Genomic DNA, 14,757 nt, shown 5'->3' with positions numbered 1-14,757 from the left:
ATGTTTTCCCAAAAATTAATTTTTTCAGGACAAAAGTACCTTTTTCTCAAAAATCACCAATTGGAACTGAATGAAATTTTTTGAAGTTGTTCCATTAAAAACACATCATGTGGTTTTAATGGAACTACAACTCTGTATCTGTTTTAAAAAAATTGTAAAATGTTATTTTGAACGTAAATTTTTCGACCAAAATTAGATATTCTTTAAAAAAATTTGTCAAACAATGTTAATAATTTATTTCCACTAGTAGTTAACATTGTAATAAATCACTAGCAAGAATTTTATCTTCTGTGTCAAATGGTTGTGAAAATGGTACTGTGATTTGTTAAAATTAACATGGGTAACACGTCCAGGAGAGAGTCCCCTTAAGGAAACATTTAAAAAGATTTTTTAACAAAAAAAGAAAAAAAGTATTAAATAAATTTTAAACAATCTGCAAAAACGGTTTTTTATTTATAATTGTCTTTAGCATAGGTAGTACAATTATAAAAATACATGCATAAAAGTAAGAATCTTTAATTTATACAGAGTGTTTATAAAATGGTGGGGTGGCTATACTTTTTCAAATTCTACTTGCAAAATTAAACATAAAATATCCTTAGGAAAAATGGCAATTTCTTCTTTGTTCACCCTCTGTCGGCAACTTTGTTAAAAAATATAAAAATTTATATCTCAAGTTCAGACAGAGGAATCACTTTAATATTTGGTAAGCGTCTTGATAATAAAGTTTTAAAATTAGCAAAAAATCAGTAATTAAATAGCTTTGAAAATTAGAAAATGGCAGCCATGTTTATTTTTCAATCCATTATAACTTCATAAATATTAGTTCATCAAAATTTATGTTATTTGCTAAAATATTACACCTTTTATTTTAAACAAAGTGACATCTTATTTTTTAAATTGGTTAACAAATAACCGAGTTATGGCAGAAAATTGATTTTGTGTCTGTTTTCATGTCCTCCATTTTACATTCAATTTAATTAAATATTAATTGTTTTTATTTGTTGTTAATTCTAGTATTTTCTCACAATAAGATTTAATATTAAATAATAATAAAATAACTGATGTTAATTTTTTACTTTTGAATAATTTTACACAGCGACTATTACTGTTGATCATGTTAAAAACGTAAAAATGAAGCTTCTTTCAACAAGAATGGTATTCAAAACTATCACAACCAGCCTATCTGGAGTGACAAGAATCCTCATGGTAACTTAAAAAGTAGCCATCAACATAGATTTTCCATGAACATATGGAGGTATTTTTAATGACTATTTTTTGGATCCTGTCATTCTACCAAATCGTTCAAATTGAGAAAATTATCTTGCTCATTGAATAAAAAATCTTCCACATTTTTTTGAAGACCTACCTCTACAATTAAGAGGAAATATGTGGTTTCACCATGATGGATCTCCAACACATTTCAGTCAGTTGGTATCAGATTACCTGCATAAAACTTTCCATGAAAAATGGATAGGCCGCGAGGGCCAGTGTCCTGGCCTGCCCAATCACCTGACTTTAAACCCTCTTGACTTCTACCTGTGAGACCATTTGAAACATATTATTGTTTATTCAACACTTGAACACTCTTTTAACACCTCTTTTGACACTTTGAACATCTCTGATAACTTTTAACAATTGTTAACAGCTTAAGTACACCTAATTTTCTACAATAATTAACATAAGATTATCACAGATAGTTGTTTTATTTTTTTAATTATTAGGCCTATTATTGTGAAAAAATTATTACTTAATTTGATACTAATTTACAATACTAGAATTAACAATAAATAAAAACAACTGATATTTAATTGTATTGAACATAAATTGGAGGACATGAAAACAGACACAAAATTACATCAATTTTCTGCCATAACTCAGCTACTTGTTAACAGATTTAAAAAAATAAAATGTCATTTTGTTCAAAATAAAAGACTTAATATTTTAGCAAATAACATAAATTTTGATAAAACTAATATTTATGGAGATATAACAGATTGAAAAATAAACATGGGTGCAATTTTGTTATTTGCAAAGGTATTTAATTCCTGATTTATTGCTAATTTTAAAACTTTATTACCAATACGCTTATCAAATATTAATGTGATTCCTCTATCCAAACTTGAGGTATAAATTTTTATATAAAAACAACAAAATAGCGGACAGGGGGAGAACAAAGGAGAAATTGCCATTTTTTCTAAGGATAGTTTATGTTTAATTTTACAAGTAGAATCCAAAAAAGGTATAGCCAGCCCACCATTTTAAAAACACTCTGTTTATCAATTCACTGATTCACTCATATGACATTCTAAAAGTCACCAAATATCTAGTGACTTTCTTGAATTAGGGCCTGTAGGCAGCTAAATCACTTATCCATATAATGAGCATACCTTGATACACCCATGGATCACCAGGTCAGGATGTGTTGTTAATCAGAGCATAATGCTGAATACTAAAATACATATTTCAATTTATTAAACGCATAAAAATTATATATGAAAATAAATAAAACAGACAAAAATAGATCATATTTATTTCCAAAAGAAAACAATACCCACCCACCTTTGTGAAACTAGACAACTGAACTATTTACATTTAACTCAGTACAATACTTTGGTGTTTTTGGCCCTTATATTTTTGTTGCAATTTTTAATATATTACCAAACCATTCAAAAAATCTTCATAAAATTTATTTAAAATAAAATTGAGGGATTTTCTTTTTTTAAACTAATCTTCAATGAGTTTTAGAATAACACATATTACAAAAAAATGTTTAATTTTCATGTTGCTAGATGTAAATAATAAATGTGCTCATATAATTTTCATTAATGCTTTCAAAATTGTTTTTCCCCTACTTATTTTATCCATTTTAGTATCTTCATGTATTTATTTACTAATATTTCAGTTATTTATAATCTTTAAGCATTAATACAGAATTTAACCATTTCTATTTTTTTAATTGTGTATTTGGTGATGCTCTTAAAACACAGGTTTTATCACAGTTTCCCTTGATCTGCCCAGACAAGTGCTGAGGCAATTCATTATTTTTACCTGTAAAGTAGCACCACTACCCACTCCTTATATGAATTATATAAATACTATTAAGTACCGATCAAAATAAAATATTTATTTACTCGGTTATTTAGTTCCTAAGCGACAGAACTGTCTTCTTATTTTAGTTCATAATTTAGTTTCCTTCCCTCAATTTTTTTTTATAACTCAATTCATAATTTAAATATTCTCAGTTTTCATTTCTAGGCCAAGAGTATGAGTATTATATTTTACTTCATACTGCAGATACCAGGGCTAGTGTTCAACATCAACATAAAGAATATGTTATAAATTAATTGATATAAAATATGCAAAACAGTGTGGGAACCAAAAAACTGGAGTATCTTTTTAGAAACAATTAAGAGGTTAAATCTATTCTACAGGGGAAAAACAATGTGCAGAGATAAATCATAGATTAGAAGTAACAACAAGAAATGATCGGTCTTAATAAATGTATTTGGTAAAGTTGAGTAAAATTCTATAATATACATCAACCATGGATATGTAATCACAAGCCATCAGTTATTAAAAAAAAAAAAGCCAAATAAAACTCATGTAAAGACACAACACTGATACAAGTACAAATGTAAATAAACAACAGATTGATACCCTAAAAGATATACACTCGGGTGTTACGCATTTCATAAAACAACATTTACTAACAAATAAAAACACGCTGAACAAATAAATAATAAATTCTGGATGATAAATAATATTATGGATGCCGTTACTCTGTTGACCTTCATAACCGAGTGGCCTGTTTTTCATCCAGAAGGTTCTGAGTTCAGATCTCAGCCAACCTTAGTATTTTTAAAAAATTAATTCTTTATCATTAAGAGAAAAGAAAAAGGTACCGTAACTGGGCATAAGCCTGTAGTTACTGGAATAAAATAATTAAATAGTTTAGAATGTTTATCATAGAATACCTATATTTACATAATGCTTCACTGTAATAACTACACTCTGTGCAAGAAAGATCATTTAGATTATGTCAAAAAGAAACAGATAGCTCAAATATTTTTGCTTTCAAATTATTATCTAGGTTGATGGTAATAAATTGATAAAAACATTTTATCATGGATTGATAATCTTTCATACAAACATAATACACTTTTGCTTTAGAATAATATCTAGTTCGATGATAAAGAAATAAGAGGATTTTATCGGAACTGATCATCTTTTGGATACAATACTCAAATACTGTTTTGGGGATCACAATCTAAACAAAGTTTAGTAAATCTTTTTGGGCTGTAAAAGAAAGCCAATAAATAAATGACAGAAATAAGGAAACACAAATTTTTAAGCAATCTTTTAAAAATCAATAGTACATTTTAGGTTCATTATTTATTTATTAAGTGATATAATTAACTGTAGGAAGATCATTTAAAAAAGTAGTCTTCATTAGAACACAAGTAAGTTTATGGAAGTCTGCAACAACATTATTTGGAAAAAAATCAAAAGAACGTTAAGTTTTCTCTACTACATGACACAAATTAAGGATTAATGTCCAGAATTTGACACATGCAGAAGAAAAACCAAATTCTAAACCCTGATTCTCTGATTAGGAAGTAGTATAATAATTAATGGTATCAAACTATAATGAATAATCTGAAGAATGTATATACTACTTTTTCTTAAGAAATAAAATAACACAACATCAAAACAATAGGGTGTGGTTCCTATATGGAACAATAGGATATTTTATTTCACACACTGCCATCAATTAGGGAGTTTTCACTGACATTAACTGATGCAGTCATTAGCCACTATCAAATACTAATGGCATGAAGATACACACCCGAAAATGAACAACAGTGTTGTTTAATTTTCCATCAACATGTTGATGGAACTAGTATTGTAAATTAGTATCAAATTAAGTAATAATTTTTTCACAATAATAGGCCTAATAATTAAAAAAATAAAACAACTATCTGTGATAATCTTATGTTAATTATTGTAGAAAATTAGGTGTACTTAAGCTGTTAACAATTGTTAAAAGTTATCAGAGATGTTCAAAGTGTCAAAAGACACTGTTATAAAATAGTAGAATAAAATAAACCAGTAAACATTATACAACACAGTTAACGGTTAATGAGATGTGATTGGCAGTGGCATGAAGTCTCTCATCAGTTGGCTCTGGACTCAATACAAATTTGGAATTTTTTATCATCAAAATATATCGCTGCATTTCTTGGTTGTGATATATATTGAAAAATAAACCATATTTTTTTAACAAACTTCATCGAGATAGTGAAGAAGTTAAAGTTTGCCTTTTCAAATGAAAGAGTTAAAGTGCAAACAGTAGTTTTTACCATATTTTTACAAAAGGATACAACTAAGCCCTAATTACCATTTATTACTGAAATCATTAATTATCAATTGTTTTGGGATAGCAGACTTCAGTTAATCACATCAGGAACAATCCAATGAGATTAATTCATGTGATATACTGGAAGCCTCTTGATATTTAATTGAGTCAAATTGGGGCCTCTTTAAAATAATGAATGTTATAGGTCAAGATGTTTTGTTAATTAAAATCCAATGAAATAGTGACCAGGAAACAGTACTGAGAAACAAAAAGCATAAAAAATAACCAGTTATTTTCTAAGGATAGAAATAATAACAAAGAGTTATATAAAGAGAGAACTGAAATAAAAGTAGGAAGTGAAGAGTATGAGTGTGAGGTGATTTAGAAGGGGAAATAGGAGACTTTAAACACTCCACCTTTGGATAGCGTGGTAAATGAAACATCTAGAAGCCATAATCATGGTGACATCATGATATACCAGATTAAAATGAAATCTAACCAAACCTTTTCTCTGATGCAATTCTATTCAAGTACCCTTTTATTAAGGAAATCTAATAACAGAGATATTTTAAGTTGCTCTGTAAATCTCTTATAGAAATGTTTTCAAATAAAGTTAATTATCAATTATCAAGAAAAAAAGATTTAAAGAAATTTTTTTGAATACACTATAATTATATCCAATAAAAATAAATTAAATGGCCAAAAAAAAATACTATTATAAAGAAACCATTTGACATTCATTACAAATACTTTGATTTCTTTTTATAAGGTATCATACCACAAAATAAATTCAAAATACTAAACAAAACATTAAAACAGTATTTTTTGGTTTTGAATCATTCCAATATACACTAAATTTATTACCAAAATAATCCTGATATCTGTGGTGGAGTGGTAGCACCCCTGGCTTTTTATTCGGAGTTTCACATCCAAGTCAGACATTCTTTACATACCACACAAATTCATTATCATCAGTTGGCAGGGCATTAGTCTTTTGTAATTGTAAAAGTAGATGAATAAATAATTTTAAGTTAATTATCCCTTACAAATACTCTCACCAGAAGTATAATTTCTTGAGAAACTTTAAAAAAATTTAGGAATTGTCAGATATAAAACAGAATTGTCAAATCATTTTGTGCTTATAAGCATAAATCATGTTATGCTTTTACAAAATAAGAATTCTAATTTACCCGTGAATCTATATTTAACAATGTGCAAACTTTTCTTAAAAAATTAATAATTAAATACTCTATCGCTGTCAAAACAGACAAGAGAATTTTTTGTGTAATTCAACACAGCACTTCATTCTGTCAGAAGAGCTTTATTGTTGGTTTTTCCTGGCATTTTTAATAAGTTACTACCTACTACTATACCTTGAATTGGTTGTACAGTTCCATCTTTGTGGCATTTTCAACATCAGCAATTTTCATCTTCACTATTACTTGGAATACTTTTTGTGTTACTTTATGTCGTTATGGAATACTTAATGAATTTTATGTTTTATCACTATTCGACTAAAACCTTATTTTAAATAATAATTTAATTTGTTTTAAACTCTAAGTAACATAACCTTACTTAACTACACGTTATGTTATAACAGCTGTATGCATAAAGCAGCCAACTGAAAACTGGATAATTTAAATGTTTAACTTTTAAGAAGTAAAATCAGATATTAATTAATAGATAAAATACTAAAAATGTATTTTTATCCTATAATAATTTGTCTGAGCAATAAATAATTTTTGGTAAAAAGAAATATTAGATCAAAATATCAACCTCTATGGAATTAACAAGTACTATTAAAAAATGTAATAATTACTTTACATTCTAAATAAATAAAAAAACTGAATTGAGAATTCCATTAACAAAAAATGTTTTTGCAGTTGTCTTTATATATATATTACTTGTCTTTATATATATTAAATACTTGGCACTCTCTTACATCTCTCGGTTTCCTTATCGTTCGATACATCTTCGACTGAAAACGTCGGTCAAAATCTTTTTGTTTTTTCAATTGGACCAATATCCACCGAAGAACTATTAATTTGGACTGACATACGCTTCCCACGAGTACCGGCAAAATACCGGATCACTCCCGCAAAGGGCGCACGCACTGGAACTAGGATTACATACAACTGGGTTCACCGTGGTCGCAACATCACCGCGAGTTAGTGTAAGATGTTGTTCTGCGGTAATATTGTTGTTCTGTAAGGGTATATATTGTAATTTCTGCAGTGTTCATGGTGTGGTGTCTGTATATGACGTAAAAGGTTCAGCAGCTCAGTGCTGTGGGAAGAAAAGCTGCCAAGGCTAGGACCGGTCAGTGGGACACCAATCACCAAAGTCTTAAAAAGTAACATTCCCTGTCAGGGTTAATGAGCCCTTGGAAAAGAAGCAGAGAACTAAATTCACTCCAGTAAAGCCAACAACCAGGTAAGAATTAATAAAACTGAGAAAACCAATGAACAAGGGAGAGACTTTAGTGAGAATGAAATATTTAATATGGAGCCGCATTGTATTCCAAGTAGGCACAGGAATACCACAGATTCATTAGCATGTATATTAAGCAAATTAGATCAAATGGATAAAAAGTTAGAAACTCTGGCCATTGAGAAGAGTCTTTAAGTTATTGTTCTTAAGATTCCTATTATTACAGTAAAATATATAGTTTAGTAAAATGTAATAAAGCAGTTATAAGACCAAGAAAACTCTGAAAAATAAATCACCAGAAAACCGGTCACTGTGAATAGGTTTTACTAGCTTACTGTTCATGAACACACACCCCGTAAGGCACCAACAATTACATTTTCAATTAATAGCATCTGGAATAATTTCAAGTATTAGACATCCATTTTTATCCATTGATAGAAAGACCTATATTGATTAACTGAAAATTAAAAAAAAAGAATGGCATTGACTGAAAGAAAGGGCAGGTTTAAGGCGTGGTAGGACAAGATGGAAAAGTCTGGGTTAGAAATTGTTTTCAATCCTGACGATAAAATCTTCTGGGTGTTTTAATGACATTTTTTATTAAAACTTAATGGAAAAATTAAAATTATTGTGGATGGATAGAGCTAGTACAGTTCAGTTTCATTAGCGCTTATCACAAATTAAATGCAGAACTTAGGTAATTATTAGTATATAATTGATAAGAATAAAAGGGGATTTATAAGTCTAATTTTCTGGAAAAGAGTACCTTTGTTACCTCTTAACAGAAGGCCGTTCCATGAATTAAATGATACTCTACGTTCTTTGTGTTGTAGTGGTGAGGATGAAGATATCGGTCACTTTAAGGATAGGAAGTTATATTATATATTAACTGTAATCATTACAGTAAAACCGATCACTCTAACATTTATTAACGAGGTGTTATTAGATGGAAATGAATATCAATATTGGTAGTAAACTTTCAGTTAATGCACTCAAGGTCATATGTATATATTTTATACATTGATGAAGTTTGCAGCTATATGCCAAAGTTGAATAAATTAATTCACTAAAATGCAACCCTGCAAATATCATGTAGGATTCGCTAGTAATTGTTTATTTTATTAAACATCACAGTCGATAATATAATTAATTATTTGAACAAAAAAAAAAAATTATTTAATCCTACCTCTCTGTAATGGCTGCAAATTGTGTCGTCTAATAACGGCAAAAACAAATCGAGTAGATTGTATAAAACGATCAATAATTAGAACCTTTTTTAATAATTCTTAGATCGGGGAGGTTTCAATTATTTTTAAAATTGAATATTTATTCTGTTTCGACTGATATTATCTTTAAAAACTAAACAAAAGTAAAAAAATCTAATCTTATTTAAAGACATGTTAACTCCTTTACACAACTTAATAAAACAAAATTCATACAAAATGACTACTAATTATGTCAGGAACCTGAGTTATAAAGGAAAATTGATGCCAGCACACAAACAGAATTATGTAAACAAGATTTACTCGAGTCAATAAATAACATCAAGAAATATGTTTTTCTGTGTCACGTAGTCGTATAACAATCAACCATTAATTGCTAGTATTAAATTTTCTGATTGTATTACTATAGTATACATAACAGTAGGATCTTAATCATATATAATTAGATATTCCTTTAATTTTCACTACACCTTACCTTTGCCTTTGGGAATCAAATCGTTGAATTTTAATGCAACTTTTTTTATTTTAATTTTATCGTATAATTACTACAAAATTTAGTTTCATTTTCTCTCTTTTTATAGATCTATTGCTAATAAATATTGTTACAATAACTAAAATTTTGATCAACGAAGCAAAGAAATCGGCTTTAAATGTATCATCAGATGTTATGCGACAAGTATACCGTAATTTCTGACTCGTCAAACACAAAATGTACAGTAAAAGTAAATATTACTTAATATTTATCGTGCAGTAGATTGGATTTTTTAAACCTATCAGATTGTTATAGCACATCTAGAAGCTATTCAAAAGGCGTATAATGTAACGCGACTTTTTATAAACTACTTTTCAAGTTTTTTCTGATAATCGGTTTTATTTATTATTATAACACGATCGTATAATTCTCTTATAGCATTGTTTCAAAATAATTTAACGCTGTAAAATTCATATAATTCATCCGATTCAACACCTACCGACGACATAATTAGGAAATAGACAAAACTGCAACACTTATTACGATTTCCCTATCGAATGTATATAATGTATTTTTCACAGCGACAAAAATAATTTCATTAATTTATTAATATATTCCATCTGTCTCAGTCTTTCTTACGTCAGCGACACGTGTAAAAATCCCAAAAAAATTTTGGGACCTTTTTTAACAGTAGTAATAAGCCCTCATTGAGAGCTTTTCAACTATATATGTACTTATTATCATTTTCAGTGGTACTTATTTTCATCGGTTCCAGAGTTATAGCCAAATAAAATTTTAATTAATGAAATATTTGGATCTTACAAGAGGAAGACACATCGGTTAGAATCAGACTTCATCTGGTTTTTTTAAATTTAAATATATTGATTTATTAATAATTATTAATCCCTAATTGTAAAAAAATGTTTACGATAAATAATAATTCAAAAATAATAAAAAATAAAAAATATAAAAAATTATTAGTAAAATAAAATTTTATGTACTTTTAAAAATGCGTATATGTAATTTAATAGGCGTACAGGGAAGTCATGTGGGTTCCACATCAGATTTTTTATCACAGCTGTAAATAAATGTAAAACTTACAGTACTTCAGAGTTAATTGTAAGCTACAAAAACAAACGATTAGCAGATTTCTGTCTTCCAGTAGTAATACGGATTACTTGTGGAAAGCAGAAATCTATAAACTGATGTTTAAAAAAAATCTGATTTCATAAGTTAAAAAAAAATACGTCTTTATCTCAAAGACTAGCAAATCAGCGCTAATTTCGATGGCGAATCAGGTCGCAAGGAAAACATTTTTATTGTGGTAGAGGAGAAAATAAGTTTGTGTTAACTACGGATTTGTTTTTATTTGATATTTTGTATTAACTGTAGATTTCATACTGCTGGATAGTCTTCATTCGCCTGCAAAGCAAATTTTTTAAGTTTTGATCAACAGAGTAAATACTCACATTTGCGGATGATAGCATAACAGACCAAATTTTTTTGAGAATATTTAGTCTATTTTACATTACTTAGATCATTCACACAGAGCGATTGAAAAATGTAAGATATAAATGTATTAATTTCCAAGTATTAAAAAAAAATCAATATAAAAATTCAATGACCTTCAAGGTCTGGCAGTAGGGAAGAGCATATAATTATCAATTTTGAACTACTAGCAAAATTTAGAAATATACGTAGGCTCTTCGGTAGAGCTTTTATAGAGTTGCTTTTTTTCTACGTCTTATCCTTTCTATTTGCGTAAAAAGATTCCAGTATAAAAAAAATATCGGTAAGCGAATCGTTATTCTTTAACGGTACAATTTTAAACGATATTACAAACAAATCCGGTCACGGAATCAAGCAGTTCAGTAGATAAATTTATACTGTTAACTGAAACGAGTAATTTTACAACAAAAGCGCATTTAAAAACAAAAAGTCTAAATACCAGATAAGCATTTTTGTGTTACTTTAAAAAATTATGTTCTGTGGACTACGGTTATCGTAATTGAATTTCATTTTCTATAGATTACTTTTTTCAAAAAAAAAAAAACCAATCGATATAAAAATAATTTTTTATTTGATCGGTAAAAAAAAGGCACAGATCCAGGCCTAATAATATAAGATAATCACTATGATGAACGTAATGAATTTTGTAGCGTGTGAAAACTGCTGACTTGTATCTGGAAACTCCAGATAAAAGGCAGACACTACCGTTGTGCCACAGAAACCCGTGGCGGTTAAGATAATAATGAATTTAAAATAAGATAACATTGATTGTTGACCGATGAAAAAGCGATACATACAGGTTAACAGAAAAGGTAAGCGCTTAAGGATAAAAGAAGTGTTAGGAGATATTATAAAAGTCGGATGAAGAAGATGAGAAAGGCAGTTGACCGGTGTGAAACGCGACAGGCTTAATGAATGTGAAGATGGAAGTAAAATCTCGGTTAAATATTTAATTTAAGAAACTTTTAATAACTGGAAAACCGTGAAAGATATAACTCGCCGAAGAAAATAATGAACCTCGCTAAAGAGACGTATATATGTCAAGTCATTCACCTAGGAAAGTCGATCGAGAAGTTTAGAGTAAATACAGGACAGATAGCACCTGAGTACTGCAATTTTGTATACTTCTAACGGCAACTGATGATTTGCTGAGGTAGGCGACTTAATATAAAAACAGAAGTATAAGGTCGGGTTCATTCAAGAAAATTTAGAATCTGGACTTGCCACCAGTCTAGTACATAATTTTGTTAATATGACACAGACAAAATAAGTCAGTTTAGAAAAGAATTCCAGCAAGTACAGCTACCATATGATTAATTGAAGATAAATCTAAATCTTTTTGTGTATAAATTTAGTTAGCCGACTGAAAACAAGATGTCCCAGTAAATTAGTACTCTATTACTTTTATTATTTGCAAATGATTTGGAATGGTTATCAAGAATTCAGGTCGTGTGGTGTTTGTGAATGACTAAACGTTTTTGAACCGAATCATTATGCTTTGAGAAGGTCTAAATGGTATATTTAATCGGTGCATTTAAAGTGATCTACATATGAACAAGGGGAACTGTAATTCTCTTTTTCACTCGTTAAAAGAATCTTCCTTATTGTAGTCGTACAACAAAAAAAATTGTTCTAAATCGCAAGAGATTTTGATTTTTTTTTAAATTCATTTCATTATTGATTTACAGATGTCCAGGTTTCAACAAAAGAACGGGGTCCTTTTTTGTAAGGGAAGATACATTAGCATACTTTTATAACACCCCCTTGTACAAAATGCGATTGTACATAGCTCTGGGATTTAAAATCCATATCATCATCAAGTCACTGTCATACAATGTGTCCGACAATGGTCTCAAATTTGCTTCAGGTATGACTCCGATGTTTTCCATTGTACGCCCTGTTTCCCCAAGTATTCAATGTTGGGGGTGATACAAACTTTCTTTTTCAAATGCAGTAGCCTCCGCGATGAAAATTGGTGCAGTTGCAGCAGCTGTCAATGTGGTCTTTTTTGCATCTTATTTGTTGAAGAAGAAAAAGAAAGGAAGATTTTGCAGAAAGTGATAGATAGTTTTTTTTTTAAACAGAGTTAAGAAAGGTAAGTAATTTTATTAAAATACGGCATATGAATTGCCGGAATTAACGAACCGCTCAGTAAGCTGATGTTTTGAAATATATCAACTGTTGGACGTATGTGCAGCCAAGTCATGAGCTTCAATTCAGAAGGTATTAATAAAAAGTAATTGAGGACATTTATGTACACACTGCGCAAGATGCAGAAAATTTAAGGGTTTTTTTCATTTGTATTATTTAAAAATGCAATGACAACGTAAGATTGGTTCTTCAAAATAAAAGTGTTTAATTGTATTTAAAATAAATTGTAAGAAATGCAACAAGATACTTTATCTACACTTGTACTGTTGTAGTTGTTATTACAAGGAAACATTGTGTCGGAGTTTTCTTTGATCTTCAGAAGGCCTTCGATATGACCTGGCACATGGAGTAATGCTCCAGATACATTCGTAGCAATCTGCCAGTTTTACTCAGCAACTACATGAATGACCGTACTTTCCAAATACGCGTCAACAATGAATATTCATCTGAAAGAAGCTTGGAATATGGCATACCACAAGGTTCGCCGTTGAGCGGTACCTTGTTTACGATCGCCATTAATAAATTGATATTAGCCATTGCAGTACAAATCAGCAAAAGCGTCTATGTTGATGATAGTTGATGATACAATTGTGTATGCCAGCAACAAGACTGCTATGGTGAAATACAAATTACAACGAGCGATTGACGCTCTAAATGAAGTTGAAAGGAATAATGGATTCCAATTTTCACCAGAAAAAAGTGCTGTGTACACTTCTGTAGGAAAAGAATTCCTCACCAAAGTCCTATTTTGACAATCGACAATAATCCAATACAATATAAGGGCAATGTGAGATTTTTAGGACTGGTATTGGATAAATCCCTTACGTGGAGATTACATATACAGGACTTGAGTGATAGATGCAAAAAAGCCTTAAACATTATAAAATGTTTATCGAACATCAATTGGGGCTCAGATAAAGAAATATTATTGAGACTATATAAGGCATTATTACAATCGAAACTAGACTACGGATGTATTGTATATTCATCCGCTAGGAAATCGCATTTAAGAAAGTTAGACGTAATTCAAAATAGCGGAATAAGATATGCGACAAGCGCTTTCCGCACAAGTCTGGCGACTAGTCTAATGTTTGAAGCCAGAATAATGCCACTACATTATAGAAGAGAAGAGAGATCCTTTTGCTAAGATATGCAGCAAATATATGTGCTATTCCTGCCCATATAAATAAAAAACTTTTTAACAACCATCCTCTGGCTGCATTATACGAACATCGTGCTACCTATTCCAGACCGGCCGGAATTAGGTACCACGAATTAAGAAGAAAACACGAAATTGCAATTCCAGATACATTAGCAATTTCTACTAGAGAAATGCCGCCATAGCTCTTGCCAGCGGTAAATACGAGGTTGGATTTCTCTCAGGAAGAAATAAAAAGGAAGCCAGCAGCGATCATCCAACAGGAATTTTTAGCAGCCGTGAGTAGCTACAAAGAACATATTAGAATTTATACTGACGGTACTAAAACCGAACGTGGTGTTGGATGCTCCATATATGTAAATGGAGAAGCCCACTTTTGGAACCTACCAGATATGGCCAGTGTCTATACGGCACAACCTACTGATATACAGCAAGCTCTTCGGTACACTGAACA

The 14,757-nt window shown here is 29.8% G+C and overlaps 1 protein-coding gene across 5 annotated transcripts in view; it reads right to left on the bottom strand.

Annotated features, from left to right (window-relative positions):
• The window catches only part of LOC142327549 (lysosomal alpha-glucosidase-like), a 62,552-nt gene extending 55,611 nt beyond the window's left edge, over positions 1–6,941 (bottom strand). For all 5 annotated transcript variants that reach the window (XM_075370703.1, XM_075370700.1, XM_075370705.1 and 2 more), the window contains exon 1: positions 6,733–6,941. The gene's annotated coding sequence lies outside the window, so the exon portion shown is untranslated. The remainder of the gene's footprint in view (positions 1–6,732) is intronic.
• Between the last annotated feature and the right edge of the window lie 7,816 nt (positions 6,942–14,757).

The sequence above is a fragment of the Lycorma delicatula genome, chromosome 7 (assembly GCF_047948215.1).
Source record: "Lycorma delicatula isolate Av1 chromosome 7, ASM4794821v1, whole genome shotgun sequence".
NCBI lineage: Eukaryota > Metazoa > Arthropoda > Insecta > Hemiptera > Fulgoridae > Lycorma > Lycorma delicatula.
This window is presented reverse-complemented; position numbering and strand designations above follow the sequence as displayed.